Source organism: Aquarana catesbeiana, linkage group LG03, assembly GCF_042186555.1.
Source record: "Aquarana catesbeiana isolate 2022-GZ linkage group LG03, ASM4218655v1, whole genome shotgun sequence".
NCBI classification, from domain to species: Eukaryota; Metazoa; Chordata; class Amphibia; order Anura; family Ranidae; genus Aquarana; species Aquarana catesbeiana.
The window spans coordinates 326,448,350-326,466,117 of NC_133326.1; the positions used below are offsets into that span (position 1 = coordinate 326,448,350).

A 17,768-nucleotide genomic window follows, 5' to 3' on the forward strand; every position below is an offset into this window, starting at 1 on the left:
TGTGAACCAGGGCTCAGACTGGGCCTTTTGTTTTTGTCATTCACCTGCTGCTAACCTAGGGACACCATTTCTTATCGAACGCCTTTAAATATCATAAGTAGAAATACAAATTTGCATATCTGCAAATAAACAAAAATAAAAAATTCTAATCAGGCTTGCGATCAAATATTCGCAGCAGGGATCAAAACAGTGTGGTTTTGCCTTCTGACCCAGAAATAAGTCATTGTAATCACCCGGAAGATCCTGTGCAGGTCAGGATCTCCATCTAGGTGGACATGGCGAGGTCCCTCTTTAGCAAAGAGGAGGTGCTGCTCATTTTCCGGATAAGGGTATGATCTGTACTTGTGCTTAATCAATGTGGGGTGGATGTGGTAGTTAGATTTGGTATGGGTGGGGTTCATTGATTTGTTTGACATCCCCACACATTTGCTTCTGGCCCATGTGCACACATCACTTCCTGCATTTGTTCTGCTGATGTAAATAGTATAAATGAGAGCTCCTTTCTATTAAAATATATATGACTTGTTTCACAGTTGGGCGACTTTGGACCTCCGAGTTGCTTGACAAGTTGTACCCCATGATTCTCAATGATAACTAGGGATGGGCCGAACATCCCCCCCTGTTGGGTTCCCAGCAGAACATGTAAAGTCTATGGGACACGAACATGAATAATCTAAATTTTAAAGGTTAATATGCAAGTTGTCATAAAAAGTGTTTGGGGACCTGGGTCCTGCCCCAGGGGACATGTATCAATGCAAAACAAGTTTAAAAAATGGCTGTTTTTTCAGGAGCAGTGATTTTAATAATGCTTAAAGTGAAACCATAAAAGTGTAATATTCCTTTAAATTTCGTACTGGGGGGGGGGGGGTGTCTATAGTATGCCTGTAAAGTGGCACGTGTTTCCCTTGTTTAGAACAGTCTGACAGCAAAATGACATTTCTAAAGGAAGAAAAAAGTAATTTAAAAGTGGTAGCGCCAGTGTCAGTGTTCTGCAGCGGAAGTTCCCCTCGGCGGATAAGGACTCCCTTGTACTGCGCAGGCGCAGCGCTTGCGCAGTATGAGCCGCTGAAAATAGCCGAAGCTGAACACCTGTGAGTCAGCTGTACACGGCGCCTATAACAGGGCCCCTCACCACGCTTCGGGCACGGCCTCGCTTCGCTCGGCATATTTTTATTCTAGCTCTATGTCCACTTGGATGGTGGGACTTGGACCTGGACTCAAGGCAGAATGTAGTGCGCAGGGGCCGTGTAGAGCTGACGATCAGCTGTTCAACTTCGGAGACTTTTGGTGGCTCCATAGTCATTTGTACTTTGCAAGCGCAGTGCATACACAGTACAGGGGGGGTCCTTATCCGCTGAGGGAACTTTCTCGGCAAGACACCGGCTATTAATGAATTGTCGGTCCCGACAATACACATAAAAGTTCATTGATAAAAACGGCCTGGGATTCCCCCACAGTGCATTACCAGGCCCTTTGGGTCTGGTATGAATATTAAGGGGGATCCCAGGCCGTTTTTATCAATGAACTTTTATGTGTATTGTTGGGACCGACAATTCATTAATAGCCGGTACTAGCGCTAGTACGTTTAAATTACTTTTTTTCCTTTGAAATGTCATTTTGCTGTCAGACTGTTCTAAACACGGGAACCATGTGCCACTTTACAGGCATACTATAGACACCCCCAGGTACGAAATTTAAAGGAATATTACATTTTTATTATTTCACTCTAAGCATTATTAAAATCACTACTCCCGAAAAAATGGCTGTTTTTAAAACTTTTTTTGCATTGATACATGTTCCCTGGGGCAGGACCCGGGTCTCCAAAAACTTTTGTCCCATTGTTATTGTCAATGGAAGGATGCCCCATCATTGGTGTCAATGGATGGATTTGTGCCCCATCATTGGTGTCAATGGAAGGAATTGTGCCCCATCATTGGTGTCAATGGAAGGAATTGTGCCCCATTGTTGGTATCAATGTAAGAAATTGTGCCCCATTGTTGGTGTCAATGGAAGGAATTGTGCTACTTCATTGGTGTCAATGGAATGAAAACTATGGATATTAATGTAGAGTTGTCCCACTTTGAGGCTATTACAGCCTCCCTTCTTCTGGGAAAGCCTGTCACAAGATTTTAAAGTATGTCTATAGGACTTTTTGACCATTTAGGCAGTAGAGCATTTGTGAGGTCAGGTCCTTATTTTTGATTAAGACAGTGGTCTCCAAACTGTGGCCCTGGGGCCAGATGTGACCCTTTGCTTGCTTTTATCTGGCCCTTGGGACATTATTTCCCCCCACTGTCAGTAACAGTGGCCCATAGTTCCTGCCACTCTATTACTCAGACTGACACCAATGATGGGGCACTAGTTCTCTCACTTACATTAACAATGGGACACTATTCCTTCCACTGAAAACAATGATGGGCACTATTCCTGCCACTGACACCAATGATGGGGCACTATTCCTGCCACTGACACCAACGATGGGGCACTATTCCTGCCACTGACACCAACGATGGGGAACTGTTTACTCCTACTGACACAAGGTCATTTTCTACTTTCACTGGCCACAGTCCGATCCCCCTAAATTTGAAGGACAGTACACTGGCCCTTTTGTTTAGAAAGTTTGGAGACCCTGGATTAAGATCTAGCTAGAAATTGGCTTTTCAGCACATCCCAAAGGATTTCTGTAGGGTTTAGGTCAGGTTACTTTTGATCCTCCACACCAAATAAAATCTTTTTTTATAATGTAAACATTTTAATAGGCTTGCATGAAAGTAAAAGGAACCTTAAAACCTTCCTGGCCTGCCCAGTTACACAGAACTGTTTATTGGCATGGTAATTTTGGACCTAAAAGTTTTCTTTAACCAGTTGCCGACCGCCGCACGCCGATATACATCGGCACAATGGTAGCGGTGGGCAAATGGAGTACCTGTACGTTCCCTTTAAGAGCTGGGGATAGCAGGCGCACGCGGTCTCCCGGCAATCGTGTCACGGAGCCTCAGAACGGGGAAGTGCCTATGTAAACAAGGCACTTCCTCGTTCTGGCTTGTGTCATGACAGAGATCACTGCTCTGTCATCGAACCAATCAATATATGCTTATTGTGATTTTTTTTTACCAAAAATATGTAGAAGAATACATATAAACTGAGGAAAGAAAAATTTTTTTTATATATTTTGGGGGATATTTATTATAGCAAAAAGTAAAAAATAATGTGTTTTTTTTTTTCAAAATTGTCGCTCTTTTTTTGTTTATAGCACAAAAATAAAAACCGCAGAGGTGATCAAATACCACCAAAAGAAAGTTCTATTTGTGGGAAAAAAAGGACGTCGATTTTGTTTGGGTTGCATGACGCAATTGTCAGTTAAAATGACGCAGTGCCAAATTGCAAAAAGTGTTCTGGTCAGAAAGAAGGTAAAATCTTCCGGGGATGAAGCGGTTAACAAAACTCTACAAATTTTAACTTTAACATTTGTTTTTCTATTTCGGGCCTTACAGATCCATGTGCCAATGTTTTAAACTTCCCTATGGGCCTTTTACAGTGTGCACAGTTGCCAAAAGCGGCTACGGTCTCTACCACTCTACCACCTGAGGTGTGGGGCACTAGGCATTCGGGTGTGGATAAACAGCTGCCAGTTTTGGATGACGGCACTTTACAAATGGAATCCTGTCCTGAATAGCCAAAATAGGACTGAGGGATGAGACCATGTTAAATACTCTTAAAAGAATGAAAAAAAAAAAACTAGAATCATTATTTTTGGAAGAAAATACAAAGCATGTTAGCTTAATAAATTAATTATTATATATATATATATATATATATATATATATATATATATATATATATATATATATATTCATAAGCAGACTCAGGCACAATGACCTTAAAGAGACCAGAGAGCTCCTACTTGAAGAATTAAATCACAAAACGAGACGTAGATTGGTTTTACAACAAAAACTATTCTATGAATTTGGAAACAAATATGGAAAGTATTTAGCCAAAGCTATTCAAACGAACAAAGCAAACACTAACATCTGTATAACATCTGTTAATGACACCTAGTGTAGATCTAAAATCACTGCTCTAGATATAGCATCCCAATTTGAAGCATACTATTCCACATTATATAACCTCAATACGCAATCAGCCAGCTCTACAGCAGACAACACTCGAAGCTCCCTTAAGAACTTTCTAAATGAACACTGTCCTAAACCCATCGACAAAGAGGATGCTCGCCAAATAGAAAGTCCCATCTCGTACTCAAAAAAGCGATCAAACAGCTTAAGGCAAGAAAAAGCCTCGGCCCAGACGGATTTACAGCCATCTATTTTAACATTTTTACAGATGTACTCACTGGTCCTTTTCTCAAGGCCTTTAACTCCCTTTCATCCTCCACACTCCCCTTCCACAGACTTCTCGAAGCACACATTACAGTTATACCAAAGGAAGGGAAGGACATCACATCAGTTACGAACTACAGGCCAATCTCCCTATTGAACGTCGACATAAAACTCTTTGCCAAAATTCTTGCCAACAGCTTGCTTTCCCTCCTACTGTCTCTAATAGAAAAGGACAAAGTTGGTTTTATTCCAGGGCAAGAAGCAAGGGATAACACTACAAAGGCTATAAATCTGCACCACTGGATGACCACCAACAAACATAAAGGGTTCTTCCTGTCATTGGATGCGGAAAAGGCGTTCGACAGATTGGCCTGGGACTACATGGGAGCAGTATTAAGACATTTAGGAATTCAAAACTGAATGTTTAACTCAATCATGTCCCTATATACGACACCAACTGCCAGGGTCCGGATTAATGGTCATCTGTCGAACGACTTAGCCATAACCAATGGGATGAGACAGGGTTGCCCACTTTCCCCTATTCTATTTCTTTTGACCCCAGAGCCACTCCTATGTTACCTCAGGAACAATGACAATATCAAAGGCATACCCATAGCAGACCGCACATATAAATTAGCAGCTTTTGCCGACGACATCTTACTATCCCTAAGCGAACCACACACATCAATCCCAAATCTATTGAAAGACTTCAAACTCTTCCAACACCTCTCCAATTTCAAAATCAATTTTACAAAATCCCACGCTCTTAATATCACTCTTCCGCGAGAGACAGTTACAAATTGTGAAAATAATTTCCCCTTTCAATGGCGATATGACACGATTAAATACCTAGGGATCTTCTGATCTTTTCACCAAAAAATATATACCTATTCTCAAAACAATAAAGAGAAAAAGATTTGCCCATGGGACTTTGAATGAGGTGTCCATGATGATCACAAGTAATTGAATAGAATAGTATAAAAAATATCAAATTTATTAGAATCATTGTCATACAATACAGGTCATGCATCTGGATGGCAATTCATAAGAACTGCAACATAACATAATGGTCCTAAAAACATAGCCAAGATAACATTGATCAGAGTAAAATGAATACAGATATACATAATACATCTCTAACCCGACGCGTTTCGTGAGCTCTCCTCGCATCATCAGGGGCTGATGTGTATATCTGGTGTCTGTAACAACAGATAAAAAAGTAGATTCAAGTATAGGTTATGATTGGACAAAAATGCGAAGCCAGAGCTAATGATCCCATACTTACTTGTCAGGCAATTGGCTTCAGGGGCCGACCCCCGGTCGGAAAGCATCTCCCACGGGAGCTGAAGGGACAAAGCTCACAGCGCGGAGGACCGTGGTCAGGCATAGGGCAGGCACGGCAAAGAGATGGAAAAGAAAAAGAGAAGGCTGGACCCAAATGTCACCCAGAGTCATTGCAGAGCTTGCTCACTGGAATAAATTGAATGAGTATAAATGTACATATGCAAGTATGAAAACATAAAAAATGGATATAGCAAGGAGTGTCAGGTGGTATGCTCTGATGCAAGGGGTGCAAAGGTGTCCCACAATGTTAGAAAAGAAAAACAGAGAAGAAGAGGAAAAGAAAGGAGAGAAAGGGAAAGAGAGAAAAGAGAAAGAAGGGAAAAGGGGGCCAAAAATGTTGCCCCCAAGTCATGCAGGGTGTATTCAAAATGAAAAGATATATGAGTGTATATATATATATAAGTAATAGGTGTAGCAATGGTTATGATATCCTAAATAGCTCATAATATAGTAATATAGCTTAATATATAGTAATATAGCTTTATATAGTATACTCAGTATAAGAGATTATAAAAGTAGCTATATATATATAACTCTATTGGGTATCAAGATGTTATAAAAGTATAGAGATGTTGTACTAGAGTATATAGAATATAAGAATATCCTGCAAGGCATAAGGGAAAATCAGTGTAAGGTGAATTGGGAGAGTGTAATGGAAAGAGGGGTAAGGGGTGATATAGAAAAGGGGAGAGGAATGAATGTGAATAAACACAGTAGAAGAAATAGGGCAAATAGTGGTGTGGGAAAAGTGAATTAGGTAAAGGAGTGAAAGTATATACGTATGACACTCCACATATTAGGTGGCTGGTAAGTGCATTGAAAGGATGATATATAGTAAAAATATAGTGGTGAACATAATGCTTACCAAAGGTGGATGTGTAGAAAGAACCCAGCTGAGGAGGAAGTATGCCGTGCCGCAACCCCCGCCTAAATACCCGGACATCCGCCATTTGCCTCCGACCCTAACGTCATGCGAATGGCAATTGGGGGAGGGGACCATCCGTGCACCTGCCGGGTTTACGGCAAAGCGCACAGAGATCCCCGCCCCCTGCCTGGAGTGACACATTGTGTGCCAGGAAGAAAGACACCGCTAAGTGCGGAAGTCTGTCACTGTGCACAAGGCATGGCGCCGATGCACGTGGTGGCTCCGCCCCTCCTGGGGTGGAGAAGCGGAGACAGCAGGGGAATGATATCCCCATTTGGTGCATCCCAGCTCCCGGGGACATGAACCGCCACCCCCAACCGAGGGGCAGGTCCCCGGAGACCAAGTCCGCAAGCAAGAAAGGGAGTCATCTAAGAGTGACCAATTTCCTAATGTAAAGGGAATCAAAAAAAAAAAAGTATATAACAGCAGGATCTGGGAGCAGCAACAGACTCGGGGCATTTGTGGGTGTCTTCCACCTGTATTCAATAGAAAAAGAGAAGAGGCTGAAGACTGCTCCCTAACATGAGGCACCTCCATCCCTAATTTGCACATAAAGAGAAAAAGATTCACCTATGGGACTTTGAATGAGGTGTCCATGATGATCACAAGTAATTGAATAGAATAGTATAGTATAGTAATAGTATTGGTAAAGTATAATATTAGTAATAGTATAGTATAATAATAGTGTCATCATGGACACCTCATTCAAAGTCCTATGGGCGAATCTTTTTCTCTTTATGTGCAAATTAGGGATGGAGGTGCCTCATGTTAGGGAGCAGTCTTCAGCCTCTTCTCTTTTTCTATTCTCAAAACAATATCGGATGATCTTAAAAATTGGAACAAACCACAATTTTCCTGGTTCGGCTGTGCAGCAATCTTACAGATGAACATCCTAACTCGTATTTTGTACATCCTACAGACTATTCCCATTAAACTCCCCCCATCCTTTTTCCTATCCTATTAAAGGATATGTACATGATTCTTATGGAAACAAAAACACCCGAGAATAACGTATGATCTTTTGACATGACCCAAAACTAAAGGGGGTATTGGTCTTCCAGACCTTAAGAAATACTACTGGGCCTGCCATCTTTCCAAAATTTTTGACTGGGCACTAAAGGGGGTATTGTCATTGCAAAGATTGGGCTAGACTAGAACATTCCCTATCCCCTCTGCCATTACCAACGACTCACTGGTTTTCGCTTAACCATATCCCCTCAACACTCAAGGAACACCCTCTCATTGACCCGACACTCCATTGTTTCAGAGAAACATGTAAAAAATTACACGTTCTGGGACCCCTTATTCCTTTAAGGCTTAACCCTGCCTTCCACCCTGGTATGTCTGCACAATTCCTAACAAATCAATGGCAGCACCCAGAAACATTGGCACATACATTTTTTTTGTGACGGCTCTTTCTTAGAACATCTTGCGTTAGTGCCTAATCTCACCAACAACCCTCTGCCGCTCTGGACCTACTTCCAAATTCGCCATTTTCCACAACAGATTAACCGTGATTCCTCAATTTCACGAACGCTCATTCCCTTTGAACAGTTATGCTCCCAATCTAGCCCCCAAAAACATTTGATCTCTAATATTTATACTATGCTATTTGCAGATATCTCCTCTAATGCTGCGTACACATGATCGGAAAAGACTGATGAGAGCTTTTGGTCAGAAAATGCAACCGTGTGTATGCTCCATCGGGCTTTTGCTCGCCAGCAAAAGATTGAGATAAATTTTTCAGACGTAAAAAGTCGGAAATTCCGTTCGTGAGTATGCAATTCCGACGTGCAAAAAACCACGCATGCTCAGAATCAAGTATGAGACAGAGCCGCTCAGTCTGGTAAAATGACCGTTCATAATGGAGATGGCACATTCGTCACACTGCAAATTTTTAAATCTTTCAATGCAGCACATTCTCTTCTTTATAATGCTAGAAAAATTAATTTGTTTTGCTGCTGATATTCACACAGAGTTCTCACAAACTTATTTCTTTATTTTTTCTTGTGATATCATGAATAATCTTTTTTGTTTTTAAAGCCAGATGTCCATAATAATGTTTTTTTTTTTATAGTCATTTTTTATTAATAAAGATCTCCTGTTGTATTTTATTTTTTATTATTATTTTATAGTCATCTCCAAATATTTTTTTATTTGTATGTCACATTTCCACAACACCATTATTATCTTGTATTTGTAAACCTCAAGGAGGTTGCTTGGTGTTGGTGTCCCTTGTTAATATGACATTGTATTTTTGAAATGTACCTGCCTACTCACCAAAAAACTGTCCTATTTGAAGAAAAACACATCGGCAAGTATTTTCATATAAAAAAATCTCCATTTATTCTGGCTCATAATAACAAAATTAAGATGGAAGGCAACACTAGAGAAACAGCTGGAATTTGCGAAGCCTTTGGCCCCCAGGGCAGACATCACATCAACTCTGTGGATAAAAAAATTGGTAGCTTGAGAAGTCCATATAGAAGGGAGCACAATCTGGTCCAGGACTCCCAAATATCAGGAACAGCAGCAGATGACATATATGTCCCCAGGCTGTGGTACTACAACAGGCTGCGTCTTCTGTCAGACCAGACTGAACCCAGGCCATCACTTTCTTGTCTTCTGTGCAACCTTCCATCCACGCTTCCCTGCAGCCTTCCTTGCAGCCTTCCCTGCAGCCTTTCCTGCAGGCTGTGGCTCTGGAGGTGGACTTGTGGCAGGAGGAGGAGGAGGTGGAGGATGGGCAAGCGTACATAAGTGGACATCATCAGTCATTTGGCCACTCAATCCCTTATGGATGGCCTCAAAAATGATTTTCTCACATTTGAGTGGGCCCTCCTCCATTTGCTGCAAATTTGAGGCTATATAGATATCATAGGCCTCTACAGCATCGAGGGTGGCTTTTAGGGTATCATTAGCCTCCTTAATGAGGCTCAGTGCTGCCTCCTCCACGTTCCTCCCCTTCCTGGGTCATTTTGTTGTAAGGCGGAGGGGAGGCACCTGGGATTGGGCGAGGCTACTGGGCTTCGCTCCTGGTTGACACTTACCCGCGCCTCCTCCTGGCTGACACTTACTCCCGCCTGCTCCTTTGTGCCACATTCAAGAGCCTCGTCCTGGCTGAGGTCTTCCTGTGTATGAAAAAGGGACATAATTTTAGTTTTTGGTTCATCAATCACACACAATTTTCAGCTTATGACTGTTGTAAATGAAATGTTAATAAATAGAAAAGACTATCATTCTGAGCCCAGCATTTTTCATTCTTGTCCCATCATTTTTGGCCCCTACTGTGTATTGATGTGTAAAACACTTTTTGTTAAATCATTCATTTATTAGCAATAATAACATCTAGTTAACAACAATCATTTTCCCACAAAAAATATGTTTAAAAATACTATACCTGGCTCCATCTGGGCTCCTCAATTTCTTCCATGATGGAAGGCCAAGGTTGGCCTCAGCTGGGGTTGAGGGAAGGGGGGCCGGAAGAGTCTAAAGTGATTCCCTGGCTTCAATCTGGTCTTCCAGAAACCGCATCTTGTAGAACCACAGACTGGGTACATACACATCTTCTGCTGCTGCTCCTGACCTCATAGACTTATGGACCTTCTGAAGCTCCTTCCTATGCGTTCTTCTCAAGCTACCAATTTTCTTAAAAAAAAAAAAAATTTAGTTAGGAAAATACCATCTATAGAAGCAGTCCCCTGTGAGTGGAGTGTAAAATTTCCAAACAGAAATAATCAATATGTAAACACCACACTCACCTAGGGGCAAAAGGGCCTATTGCCTATAGCCCAAATAATTAAATACCGATAAGGCTAATAAGGCAAGTTCTTCTGAATCAGACCAATATAATAAACAAAAATAAGGGACAGGAAGAAAAGTTTGTAATATTTACAGATAATAGTGGGTGAATGTTTTGACTGATTGAGGGGTGTTGTTCGTGGTGATCACCTGTTTTATGATAACGTTATCATTATTTTATATTTAGGGTGGAGGTATTTGGGTAACTTATATTTATTGTGGGTGGAAGTTTTTTTCTAAATAAAGAATTCTGTTTAATTTACTCTATGGGTGTTCCTCTTTGAAGAATTCTAGTTTCCAGCCCTCCGGGGTTCCTTTCCCGCTTTTTTCCTGTCCCTGTTTTTTTTTTTGGTATTACCAATGTTCTTATCCGCAAACTCGATGTCTGCGTTGGGGACCCGAGTCTTCACAAATTCCAGCAGTTTCTTCAGCGACGCCTTCCTTGCTGGTTTGTTGCGATATAATGGGTTTTTCACCTCCCACAAATTATGCATATCCCTCTATCTGTCTATGAATTCGCAAAGGAAGCCTGGGTCTTTAAATTGTTTCATTTTTGCTGCAAGACCAAAAAAGACAAAAACACTAATATCAGGCTAAACTCTACTAATCTTATCCCAATATAGGCCTCAATCTAGAATCAGTATAGGCCACTCATATCCCAAGTTAAAAAGTTACCTTCGTTATTACGTTTGTCGCTTCCGTTCCTCCTTCCTCCGCACACAGAACGTAGGTACGACACACGCGTGTTAGCTTTATAGACACTGCGCATGCATGAAACTCCACCCCGCCCAGACGTTCTTTCTCGAATATTCCCCGCCCCATCTCTTTCATCTCAGTGGGAGAGGAACATGGCAGAGACACAACATGTGCATAATATCAGTAACAACGAGGAGGTAAGCCCGGAGCCAGAAACGTCCCGATCCAGTAGGAGATTTAAGGCCTCAAATATGTCCTTTGTAGAGATGGTGGAGATGGTGGACATATTGAAGAGGGCTGACTATGATGGGAAGTATGGACCGTACACCAACCCTAATAAGAGAAAGGCCAAGATCATGACTAAAGTTGTGAAGAGTCTGCGCCGGAATTTTGGGTACGACGATCCAAGGAGCAATTGAGGAAATGCTGGTCAGACCTGAAACTGAGGGAGCAGGATCAATACAGAAGGATCAAGAAAGTGCTTCTAAAAAGTAAGTAGTTGTCATGTGTTCCTGTTATTATCCCTTGCATGCTACGCCATGTGCTTTTCTTTACTATTGGACAGTTTAAAATGGCTACTTTCATGTTCGTGGGCACAGTAAACGGTCGCAGTAAACATCGTTCATTTGACAAATAAATACAATGTTTTTGCCAGATACAGGGTTAACTACATTTGGTCATGATAATTTGTATTCAAAGAAGTTTAGGACATTGTTGTCTAGGTGTGTTTCAAACTAGAATGAATTGCAAACTTGATTCAGTGTAATGTAAGGAGAGGACACTCAGCAGCTGTTTACACATCTGGACTCAGGAGCACTAGTGTGGGACACAAGAACAAACATTTTAGGGTGTCCCACACAGGTGCTCCAGTGGATACTTGGGTGTCTACATGTGTGAAACTTGTCCAAAAAAGGTAAGTATTCCAGCTCTGGTAAGGTAAAAAATCATGCCTTCAGCTTTGAACTATGCCAAAACAGACAATTGTGCCCCACTTCCAAGCAATGTTTCATATTCCTATTCCTGTCCACAAATATCTGCGTGCTAAGTTTACCTTTTGTTTCATTCTCATAGGGGAGAAAAGACTCGCACAGTTGGAGGACACCAGCAACACCACACCTCAGAAAAGAAGGGGAGCAGAGTATTGTGGTACCTCAGGAAGTGGAGGAAGGAGAGGTGGAAGAAGTGCTCGAATTTGTCACCACAAAAGGTCAGTGTTGGACACCACAGATTCAGGTAATAGATGTATGCCTGCATATTTTTAATACATGGTGCGTATTTTAATTGTAGGTGATGTTGACGTTGTGGTACCAAAATCGAGTCATTTCACCAGTGACAGTGCACAACGGCTTATCCAGGAAATCATGTTTTGTAGTCGTGATTTGGACATTATCAAGGAAAAAACCAAGGAGATTGAACAAAGACTGAAGAACATGATTGATGTATTAGGGAGAATCTAAATCCTAAAAAGATTCCTGTTTTTTTTTTTTTTTTTGTTTCAAAAAATTTTCTCTAAAGTTTTAATACAGTTTAAAAGCCAAATTTGGAAGATGCACACAGTGAGTCAATATGTGCTATCTGCCATCAGGGGATTTCAATGTACGTGTTTTGTGGGTGCAACCCCTTCCTCCCAACTCTAGTAAGTGAGAGTGGTTGCACCCCCAAAACACGTCCATTGATCCCCCATGATGGGAGATAGCACATGTTGACATTAGGTATGGGATCAGAAAGGAAATCCCCATTTTGACTTACAATTTATGTGCATCTTCTAAATTTGGCTTTTACAGGGGTGACTTCACCCCATCTAAAGAGGGCAAGATCAAGACCTTTTTCACACTATAAAATGTCTGATATTGCCTTCTTTTTTGCAATGTTGAACTTTGTAAGTTTCAGAGTTGTGTATGTTATGTTTGGAAACATGCCTGTTTCTGTATTTTTTAAACAATTTCAAGGTAAAACTTTGAAAAAAAAAAGGTGTATTTTTTACCGCCAAATGTTTTAAAAATGCACATGTGAATGTGCAAGGAGTAAAATGTTTTATACTCAACAATGTGTGGATTTTTCTTTCAACGATCAATACTAGTTTTTGTGTTAAGTTGGTGTTTACAGTGACAATGGGTGTTATTTAATAATGGAAAAAACACTTGGCACTACAAGTGCACTAGGAGAACCTAGGAGACAGCAAAAATAAACCCGAGCAGTAAATGAAAATCAAGATTTTATCTGATAAAAGAGAAAACTCATTCAAAATGTGCTGGCATAGCAATGGCCCCCCTACCTGCAAAATATTCTACATATTTTTCTCGCACTTCACGGGCTCTATTTTCGGGGGCAAGCCAGGACAGCCCGCTTCCAGGGCCGTCAGTGTTTCCTGAAGTCTGGCCTCAGGCTCAACTGAGGCTACATAATTAGGATTATTGCATTTCAAAAAGTAATGCAGGATGCAGCAACATAAAATTATGTGATTTAGTTTGTACTCCGCCATATTTATGGCTGCGTGAAATAGGCGGAACCGGCTGGCCATTATCCCAAAGACATTCTCCACAACTCTTCTGGCTCTGGCCAGCCGGTAATTAAAAACCCTCTTCTCCGGGGTGAGGGTCCTCTGGGGGAATGACCTCATCACGTGGTCACCCAGACTGAATGCCTCATCTGCAACAAAGACAAATGGTAGTCCTTCCAGGTTCTCTTCTGGATGTGGCAATCCCAATCCACCACTCTCGAGATGTCGATAGAGCTCGGTCAGGGCAAATACTCCACCATCCGACATCCGGCCATTCCTCCCCACGTCCACATACAGAAACTCATATGTCACCGACACCACCGCCATGAACACAATACTATTAAACTCCTTGTAATTATAATAGTATGAGCTCGAATGGGGTGGTGGGACAATGTGGACGTGCTTCCCATCGATTGCCCCTCCGCAGTTAGGAAAGTCCCACCGCTGTCTGCCATTCCTGTGGCTTTGAAGGAAACTGTGGAGTCAAATAAGAAAAAAAAAATAGTCATTTTGCACATAAACATTGCAAGCAGATTAGACACAAACATTCTTGGCCAACATCAGTATAACATTTATTTTAAGGAGTATTTAAAGGCAAAAATATAAGGTCCACTTATCAGATTCCTCACCCCCCTTGAAAATATTTTAGGGGGGTGTGTTTTGGACAGGTAACCCTCTCAACTCCATTGAGAGCTGAATGCATAAATAATGTGTTTTACTTTGGCCAGCCCCTCCTTACTTACACTATTGGCAGCCCACTGGACAGGTAAGAAGTGTCATAATACAAAAATATAAATACACACTGTACAAATGGAAGCACATTTTTACATTCTGAAATTACCTATCAAGATAATAATAGGAGAACAAAACTTTAAACAGTACCATTTGAAAGTATTCAGGCAGGCCCTTTCAATACATGCTTTGGTGAATTCATCCATAAATATGACTACAAAAGAGGTAGGTATAGTGTGTATGGGTTTGGCAAAGTCAGAAGATAGAGGATTGGTATGGGTTGATTTAGCGGTTGGGGGGGAGGAAGGGTTCCAAATGATTTGGGGCCCCAAAAAAAAAGCCTCTTGCACCCTGCCTGAATTTAAGGACACAAATAACATTTGGACACATTTTAGGGGGTGTTTAGGATAAAGCACTACAATGGAGCTCACAAAATACATTGTTAAGTGACCAGGCTAGGTGGATATGGGCCCAGGATAGCATTCTGGGGAGGTTAGTGAAGGCCAATATGCATGAAGGACAAAAAACGAAATTTGAAAAATTCCAGCATGCATGGGAACAAAGGGGACATTCACAGCATATTACAATCATGGTAATTGGGGAATGATGAAAGAAATACAATACATTAGCAAACATTAAATACATAGAATGTGATGTTAAAGGAGAAATCTTACCTTAATATAGTCCTTCTGCAGGACCTGAATGATGGCAGAACAGGTCTCTGGAATAATGATCCCCAGAGCCTGGGGGGAGATGCCTGTCGAGAACTTGAGGTCCTGCAGGCTTCTCCCAGTCGCCAAGTACTGCAACGTGGCGACTAGCCTCTGCTCAGGAGTGATGGCTTGCCGCATGCAGGTGTCCTGCCTGCTGATATAAGGGGACAGCAAAGCCAACAGATGGTGAAAAATGGGGTCCGTCATCCGGAGATAATTCCTGAAATCATCGGGGTTATTCTCTTGGATCTCCCGCAACAAAGGCATATGAGAGAATTGGTCACGCTGGAGCAACCAATTCTTGGTCCTCCTCCTCACCCTGTTCATGGACTGGGCTTGGGTCAAAGATAGAAGCCAAACACCAAGCCCCCGCACAGCACGAACATGGCTTCAAAATGGTCGGCTGGTCAGAACGAACTAAATAGAACGCACTGAAGAACAGCAAGGTCTGTGAAGAGCGAGGTGAAATTCAGTAATGAGTGGACAAAAACGCACTGAAAAACAGATATGAACTGACTACACGCACTGAAAACCAGATACAAACCCACAAGCACAAACTGAACAGCAGTAAAACGATTGGAACAAGCACGAGTCTGAAAAGCGCAAATTGTCTCTCACCAAACTTCTACTAACACAATTTTATGAGATGGTTGCCACAAGAATAGTACTTAATGAATAGACTTTGGTTACCATCATCCTTTATAGGTAATTGAATGGAGCAGAAATGGGAGGGGGAGGGGAGAAAAAATTCTAGGCGGGTGGGACTACTCCAATCGCGTCCCACCTCGCCACCCCAAAATTATTTGGACTATACCGGTACCTCATACAACAATACAAATTAAAGGTAAAATTTCAAATATATTTGGAAAAACATCAAAAAGTTTTTTTTTAAATATCTATATATACACACAATATAGATTTCACATGTGACAATGGTTTGACAGTACAAAAATTACAGTAACATTAAAAAGTGCCATCAAGGGTAGTTGAAAGCTGTTGCTTAGAATACTTGCAGACGTGACCTCAACAGTTTCGCGGATTGACCGCTTCTTCAGGAGAAGTCCAAGTAAATTCTCTAAGAATCAAATGACTATAATTACACATATGGTAAGAAAACATATGGGGTGCAAAACCATAAAGACAGTGAAAATATTGACGATACATAGCCATTGGAGTGATAGATCAGTTGAAATACAGAAATATGAACTCACCAACCACTGCCCTAAGCGGGCTGGCACGGCACTGTGAGACGCCCCAATTGGGGCGTTCCCCCGGGGGCGAGCACGGGGGGCTTTGCTGCGGCTGGACACACTATTGTGTAAAGAGAATGAGGGACATATTAATTGATGAAAACATGGTGCAATTGTGAAAAAAAACACCCAGACAGAAGGAAGAGGTGGTAGCCTGGCTGGGGGGAAGGGAAAAGGGAAGGGAAGGATGGAGCGGAGGGGGGGTGGGAGAAAACGAGGGAGGGGGAAGAAGGGAAATCAAGAGGGAGGGAGGGAGAGGGGGGGAGAGAGAGGGGAGGGAAAGGGAGGGGAGGGGGGGAAAGGAAATGGGGGGGGAGGAAGGCGAGGGGAGGGGGGTGGGTGGGAAAGGAAGAGAAAAGATGGGAAAAAGGGGGAAGGGGGGGGAAGGGGGGAAGAGGAGGAAAAAAGGAGGGGGAAGAGGAAGGGGGGGAGGGGGAAAGGGAGGGAGGGAAAAGGGGGTGGAGGGGAAGGGGGAGGAAGAAGGGAAGGGAGGGGAAGGGGGGGAAAGAGAGGGATAGGAAAGGGGGAAAGGGAGGGAAGGCACGGCGGGTGGTGGTGGAGGGGGGGGGGAGGGAAAAAGGGGGAAGAAAGAAACAGGGTCAGCCCTTCACCTCAAGTGTATCTGATGAATATTGGCTATGGCCAGAAAGGAACCTACCCTGTTAAAATACCAATGGAGGTCCAATAAGTTACACCTGGGAACAGGGATTGTCTTAAATACTATATAGTTTGATGATTGTTGTAGGTTGCTGTATTGCAGTTTATTAAAGGTGGATAACACGGTGAGTGAGCACTGCAAGTGTTGATGGTCTCAGCAAGCCTATAGGATTACACTGCAAAAGTGACCAAAGGGCATAGTCAAGTTCTGGGCAAAAAAGGCATATAAATACTGCAAATGTTAATGGTCTCAGCAAACCTATAGGGTTAAACTGCAATTGACCAGAACACATAAACAGATTCTTGGCAATAGAGCCTGTTTGGCTAATAGGTAACAACAAACTATGACAGAGAGGGGAGTAAGGGCTTAGAAATGAACTTACTTGCAGATGATCATAGCGTGCATAGCATGTCAGGTGTCCGCCGTGGATACAAGACCGCCATAGCGGCGGCCTTATATGCCCCCAACCCGGAAGGAGTGCGGCGCTCGAGCGTCCGCAACACTGCTTCCGGGTCAGGCTTTCACCTAGAGCGCACGCGCGGTCAGAGATCCGCGCCTGCGTCTAGCCCAAAGAGGTGGCAGTGATAAACACTGCCTGAAGGAGGCAGAGGGACGGAGCCCGATCCTAAGGAGGGACCCCACCTCTGCCTGGAAAGCCACATGCCCGCCACCGAGGGAGAATAAACTCCTCACGCTGCATATTGGTGGTGAGGGTATTAAAATAGCTGGAAACAGAACAATACAATGGTATACACAACATTTCTAAACAATGCGTTCGATCGACCAATCCAAACGCCTGTAAATAGACAACT

The 17,768-nt window shown here is 42.4% G+C and overlaps 1 long non-coding RNA gene across 1 annotated transcript; it reads right to left on the reverse strand.

Moving 5' to 3' along the window:
• Positions 1–16,259: 16,259 nt before the first annotated feature.
• On the reverse strand, positions 16,260–17,437 carry LOC141134544 (uncharacterized). Its single transcript, XR_012243194.1, has 3 exons — positions 17,339–17,437; positions 16,957–17,131; positions 16,260–16,359 (listed from the first exon to the last, which is right to left on the reverse strand). It is a non-coding gene; the product is annotated as an uncharacterized lncRNA (long non-coding RNA).
• Between the last annotated feature and the right edge of the window lie 331 nt (positions 17,438–17,768).